Here is a 6552-nt window from a genome sequence, read left to right on the forward strand (position 1 = left end):
CTCCCAGTACCCGTTGCGCCGCGCCAGCAGACAGGCAAGACCCGACCCTGGGAATAAAAAAACACGCAGCCCCGTCTGTTTGAAGATTACTTTATTGCAGCGAGGTGAGTTCTCTTTACACTTCTTTAACGGCACGACACCACCCCGCAAAAAACGTTAATGGAGGTCGATGAAATCGTTGTTGAAAAAGTTTTAGAAGTGCGTGTGTGTGAGTGTGTGTGGAGTTTGGAGAGCTGAGCGCTGACGCCGGCAGTCTGGGCCACTTGGCCAGCGCAAAGGAAAAAGGAAAACGGATTCGCTGCTGGTGACGGGGGTGAATCGAAACTTTTGGGCACATTTTCCCGTTTATTTGGTAACAACAACTTAATAGCTTTTCGATGGGAATGATCGTGTTAGTTCTTCACACTAGTCGAGTGAATGTGTGCGTTTGCAGTCTGCTCTTTGTGGTCCCGATTTCTCTGCTTTCACCAAAGAATGTGTTTTTGTCTCCGAGGACTTCAGATGGAGTAGTGCGCAACAGGAGAAAAGCTTCCCTCTTTTGCCTATTCCTGAAACAAAATGCACTTATTCATCTGGGACTTGCATTGTGGAAATTGTCTGTTGTGTTGAGGCTGCTGAAAATCAGGAAATGAACACTTTTATAGCTGGAAAATAAGTTGGAATGGAAGATGCTGAGGCAGTACAATTTGACAGAGAGGGGGTTGCGAAATCATTGAATTGACACTATAGGGGCTTATTAGGCATTGGATAACTGTTGGGGCATTTTAAAGGGGGCTATGTTTTAGTGACTTTCCATAGAGTTTGTGTGCAAATGCAGAATGCAGGAAAAAAGGCTTTGGAGAGGAAAAAAATCCAAACTCCAGCATATCCTAGCATTCCTTCCAGTCAGTCTCTCCCTCTCGCTCTCCCTCTCTCTCCCCCTCTCAGAAACGACTACGTGTCTGTCTATTTGAGCAGGGAAGACAAATTTCTCTCTCAGCCTCCTCTCTAATGCAGACGTGGAAATCAAACATTGGTCTCCTGCTCGAAACGATCGATTTCCTGCCTCCCCTGTACCTCCATGAGAGGACAGTGGCCTGCCTATTAGAGGTCCTTCAGCCCATCAGCGAAGAGGAGACAGGAGATGTGGCAGGCAGCAATAGGTCGGAAAATGTAAGATGCCAAAGATCACTCGAGAGACACTTTTTTTTTTTTTAGTGGTTATATGTCGTAATAACAGGAGTTAATTGTCATGCTGCCATATGAGCGGTGAAGGGGGGGGGATATAGGCTAGGGGGAAAACAAATAACACACACACACACACACACACACACACACACGGTTACTTTTTCAGGGAAGAGAGAAAGAGGAGAGGGAGAAATCCGATCCTCAATAGATGACGTCAGATGACATTCCTTTGGTGAAAGGCTGATGTGGCCATGTCATTTTTTTTTACGAGAAAAACTGATATCCGACTTTTATTTTAAGGTAAGGGAGGGGGGGGGGGACAAAATGATTGGCTACCCGCTGAAAAGGTGTGTTTATGTTTAGGTGAGAGCGAAGGAATTCTCTCTGTGGTGCATGAATGAGCAATTTATTTTTGCTTCCACAAGTCAGATGCTTCAAAATATCTCGGGCTGTGGAAAATAAGCCAAGGTATGGACATTAGGAAGTAGGTAAAGATGGAGACAAGTCCTTCAGTTGAAAGCATTTCTCAAGTGTACGTTTTTCAGACCCTAACCCAGATGTGGAAAGTTAAATAGGATTTCAGGTTTGGGAAGGCTCGGATTTACAGCCTCAGGACGGTTATTTTTGCTACTTTGGTTTCAGTTAAACATTGTATATCACAGCCTGCGACTTGAGTGTGTTACATGCAAAATAAACAGTAAAGCCACTGTGCATTTTGCACTTAATCAGGCAACACAAATTAGAACATGCTATGTTGGTCTGAGTACCTGTGTGGCCTTCAGTTCCAGGTGATCACAAAGGATAAGTGCAATCCATATTATCTTACATAAATGTTTTTTCGTGCTCTTAGTACACCAGCATATCCCTCTTAACACAGGCTGAATGGGGTTTATATCACTGTTCTGAAAGTTAAGCCTCTTTGGCTGCAACTTTTATACACAATAAGAATGTAAACAAAGCTCACAGGCTGACATTTAAAAAGTGATGAATGCCCTGCTATGTTTTTCTTGTTTTCTAAGCAAACTAAATACAAATGTTGGATGAAAACTTGTATTTCATCACTTTTTAATGTGCTTTGTTGAGCTTTTATATTCTTTTTTTTACTGTAAGAGTTTAGTTGGCTGTGTGTAGAGCCAGGAAAGTGGAGTTAGACGATGTACAATAGCATAATGTAAGCAGGGATTTGCTCTCAAACTGATGCAATTGCAAGCAAGTGAGTTTCCTCCCCCGGTTTTTAGTCTGCCACTTGTAAAATCCCCTTTTTCAGTGTTTTAAAAAAAAAGCAGCAATTATATAACAGAAGAGAAAGAACTGTGTTTAGACTGGAGTCAGGTTGAAGGAGGGTAGCCATTGTTGTTTTGGCCTTCTCTGTCTTACACATGAATAGAGAAAGGGTTGAATAACACTTTATATGAGTTAACGACCTGTGCTCTGTCCTCATTACGGCTTTGTCAAACAGGTACAGTTTACTCAGCTGCGTCGCTCCGTGTGATGGTGCGTCACTACCTACACATGGTGCAAATGTAACTTTGCAGCTGCTTTGTTATAATCCCACTTAATCAGTTTGTCAGATTGTTTTATTATTAAGTGCCTGGACAAGGACAGAGGAATGGCTGCCAAGAATTCACAGTATATCAATAGAAAGTCAACGTATTGTGCTTTCTTTGACAGGCATACATAGACAACGTTTTCTTGAGTAGACGTACCCATCTTCTCCTCCAGCAGGTGAAAATAAACCCTTTGATTGGCGTGTAGACACTCAGGTTTGATGAACTGGTTATGTGTTGCCTCTAATATTCGTAGACAGGTTATTCGAAGCGCAATGAGGAAGTTGTTCCCATGTTTCATGAGGACTCGTGATGCCAGCCTCGGTCTCCGTCTACCAGCAGCGCCTTGCAGATCTCTGTTGGCCCAATACATCCTACAGGTATGCCTGGTTGAAAAAGGGTCAGTGATGGGTGTGTGTGTGTGTGTGTGTGTGTGTGTGTGTGTGTGTGTGTGTGTGTGTGTGTGTGTGTGTGTGTGTGTGTGTGTGTGTGTGTGTGTGTGTGTGTGTGTGTGTGTGTGTGTGTGTGTGTGTGTGTGTGTGTGTGTGTGTGTGTGTGTAGTGTGTGTGTGTGTGTGTGTGTGTGTGTGTGTGTGTGTGTGTGTGTGTGTGTGTGTGTGTGTGTGTGTGTGTGTGTGTGTGTGTGTGTGTGTGTGTGTGTGTGTGTGTGTGTGTGTGTGTGTGTGTGTGTGTGTGTGTGTGTGTGTGTGTGTGTGTGTGTGTGTGTCGTGTTACTGGCAGTGCTGCTCTACCTTTGTGATGTCTGAGTGCAGGTTATACCCACTTCTGACACACCTATATGCATAAAAGTATATTGTACAAGTTTGAAGTTTAATATTTGTTAGTGAAACAAAGCTTAATGCCTTTATTTTCTATCTGACATCATTCACTTTGGGTATAGGATCAAGTTGCACACTCTTTTGTATGTTGGCAAGAGAGGCGAAACAGTACGTTGAACAACTTGGGATTAAAACAATGCACTGATAAACCAATTAGACTGCACTTTGTAAAGTAATACATTAATCAGAAAAATACTTTTCAGTATAGAAAATGGGTGATCAGATACTAAAAACACTCGCATATGCCTTGAAGCTCCAGGACATTTGAAAAGTGAATGCTCTCAATATGCTCAGCCTGTGTAGATACAAACACCTATTTACCTCTAAGTCTGCAAATAATCATCCATGAATCCCCTTTACATGTACTGACAAAGACTGTTTCAATTGGTCCAGATGGCTCCCATAAGCTGCCCATATCTGGGATGATAATTGGCGCACCTCTTCTTTGAAGAACGCTAAACTATGTCTGAAGTTTTCATAAATTGCGCTATCAGTTGTACCATATGCTTCTCTAAATGCACCAGGTAGAAAGACTTCTGCCTTCACTGTTACTGTAACAGAGGTGTGGTTTAGTCGAGTGAACGAGCAGCTTCCTGCTTCCTATCCTGTGATAGGAGGTTTTACTTATTGGACGGTTGGTTGTGTCGAGGAGTTTTTTTCCTGTGAGGTCAAGGGGTCGACGGCAGGAGGAGGTTTTCTTCAGTTTCTCTTCCTCTTGTCCCTGAAGATGAACAGTGAACCACTCGGGTTTTCCCTGTGATTTTGCTCTATTTGAAAACGTTCGTCTCGGCTGCTGTGACATATGACGGAGTGCAGGGGAACTCTAGAGGGAATAGCAACCCAATGTTTCATTTATATTAAAAACAAGTGCCCTCATTAAGCTGACAGAAAACCCATACAATAGATAACCGATCAATCCGCCATTTATTACCCTGGTTACTCCATTAATCATTTGTATCATTAAATGTCAGAAAATAGTTAAAAACATCCATTAAATTGTCCCAACGTGGCTTATTGAATTTCCTTTTTTTTAATCCAATCAACAGTCCTAAAGATATCTTATATATATATAAAGAACCAGCAAATACATGGAAGAAACCGAAACCCTCAAAGTGTGAAAGCTTTAAGCTAAAAATGCATTTATCGGTTAATCAATCAACAAAATACTTGCCAATAATTTACTGTGCATTTACGAGTCTTTCCAGTTCATTATAGGTGTTATAGCATTAAAAACAACGTCAAATAAGAACGTGTAAATACTTCTCATACTGGGTATCGGATTGACTATATGTTCGAAAATCGACAAAGAAATGGAAAAGCTTGCAGTTGAAAAATGCGGTTTGCAGATTTGAGTGAAGACCTTTTGTTTGTTTTGTCACTTTTACGACTGAACACATTTTCTTTTATTAGCAGTTACAATTATTAACTGCTGTGATTCACAAGGTTGTATTTCGGTCAATCTTCACCTGCAGGCCAGGTAAACACATACCGAGCGGCTGCTGCATGTAGGTGTGAAGTCCTAAACAGAATATTGTTCCTGTCATATCACATGACAGCTGCTTGTTTAATGCTTTCACTTTCCGTTTCCCAGCTTTGTGTGTGTTACCTAACTGTCTCCCTCTGATCCTCCGTTTCTTTTCTCCCGTATGGACGTTGGCTTTTTGTTGAAGTATCCCAGCATCTCATGTTTGCTTAGCACCAAGCTGTAATGTTTGCCCTCCTCCTTTCTTTCTTCCTCCCTCCCTCCCTCCCTCCCTTCCTCCCTCCTTCCCTTCGTCTTTCGTTCTCCAGAACCCTGTCTCCACTTTTTTTTGTCTCCCTTGATAATTTCCTGCATTGTTGACAGTTGATTTAGAAGAAGATAAAAGAAGCCTTTCAACTTCTCTCCCCCCGTCTCCCTCCTCCCCTCTCCTTTCCCACTGCCCTCTCCTTTCCTTTCTTTTCCTTATTGTTATCTGACATTTAATATTGATTTTGTTGATCTTAGATTGCTGGTTGAACAAAAATTACAAACCGAAGATACCAAATGTAGGCTTGGTGTTTCATTGTCCAAGAGAGTTTAATGTTTAGATTTAAACATGGACAAAATGACAGCAGTATAACAGAACTCAAGTAGACCTTTCATTTTCAAATACCAGCAATATTTGATACACATGTGATACGTGATGCAACGAGTGTCTTGACCAGAAACTCTCTCTTCTCTGGTCGCCGATTTGAATAATTTCTCATCACACAAAAATCATAATCTCGATTATTTGGGTCAATAATTGATATCACAATTATTAAAAACGATTATCCATTTACTTTGAAAACATCCATTTATTGAAAAAAAGAAATTTGAACAGTATGTTTTTAACAGTTGATTACCCTGAACTTTAAAGGTAGGGTAGGTAAGTTTGAGAAACCGGCTCGAGTGCGCTAGAATTTGAAAATACACGACCGGAGAAAATCTGCCACTTCCTTACAGAGCCCCTCCTCCAACACACACGAACGCGCACATGACCAATGAGGGCACGAGATAAGTTTGTGCACAGATGGAAGGCTGACAGGCAGGTAGGCCATCCAGTTATTTTAGCCGCGCCGGCTCAGATGTTTGGTCGAGCTTTTTACAGCGCTATGGCTTCCACAGATGACATTTTGTTATGGATTTTTTGTCAAAGCCCTTAAGATATTCATTGCTATCGGGATGTTAAGAGCATTCCATGGAATATAACAAAAAGTGTATCTCGAGCCGGTTTCTCAAACTTACATACCCTACCTTTAAGTATAATTCAACTGAAAAACCAATACAAAAATAAAATAAATAATCGTTTTATTTCAATTATATTATTTATTTTCATAATCGTTGCAAGCTAAAATCGTAATTGCGATTACAATACGATTAATTGAGCAGCCCTACTTGGGATCGTTTAAAAGTTCTTTACAGCAGCTGTGTGTCTGCAGTAGAGACAACACTGAGAGAGGAAGAGACAGGAGTGACATTTGAGGATTAGACGAGAG

At 41.4% G+C, this 6552-nt stretch overlaps 1 protein-coding gene across 1 annotated transcript in view; it reads left to right on the forward strand.

Moving 5' to 3' along the window:
* The window catches only part of LOC117536197 (fibronectin type III domain-containing protein 3B-like), a 106491-nt gene continuing 99939 nt past the window's right edge, over positions 1 to 6552 (forward strand). Inside the window, 1 exon segment of the mRNA XM_034200964.1 lies at positions 1 to 104. The gene's annotated coding sequence lies outside the window, so the exon portion shown is untranslated.

Source organism: Gymnodraco acuticeps, unplaced genomic scaffold, assembly GCF_902827175.1.
Source record: "Gymnodraco acuticeps unplaced genomic scaffold, fGymAcu1.1, whole genome shotgun sequence".
NCBI lineage: Eukaryota > Metazoa > Chordata > Actinopteri > Perciformes > Bathydraconidae > Gymnodraco > Gymnodraco acuticeps.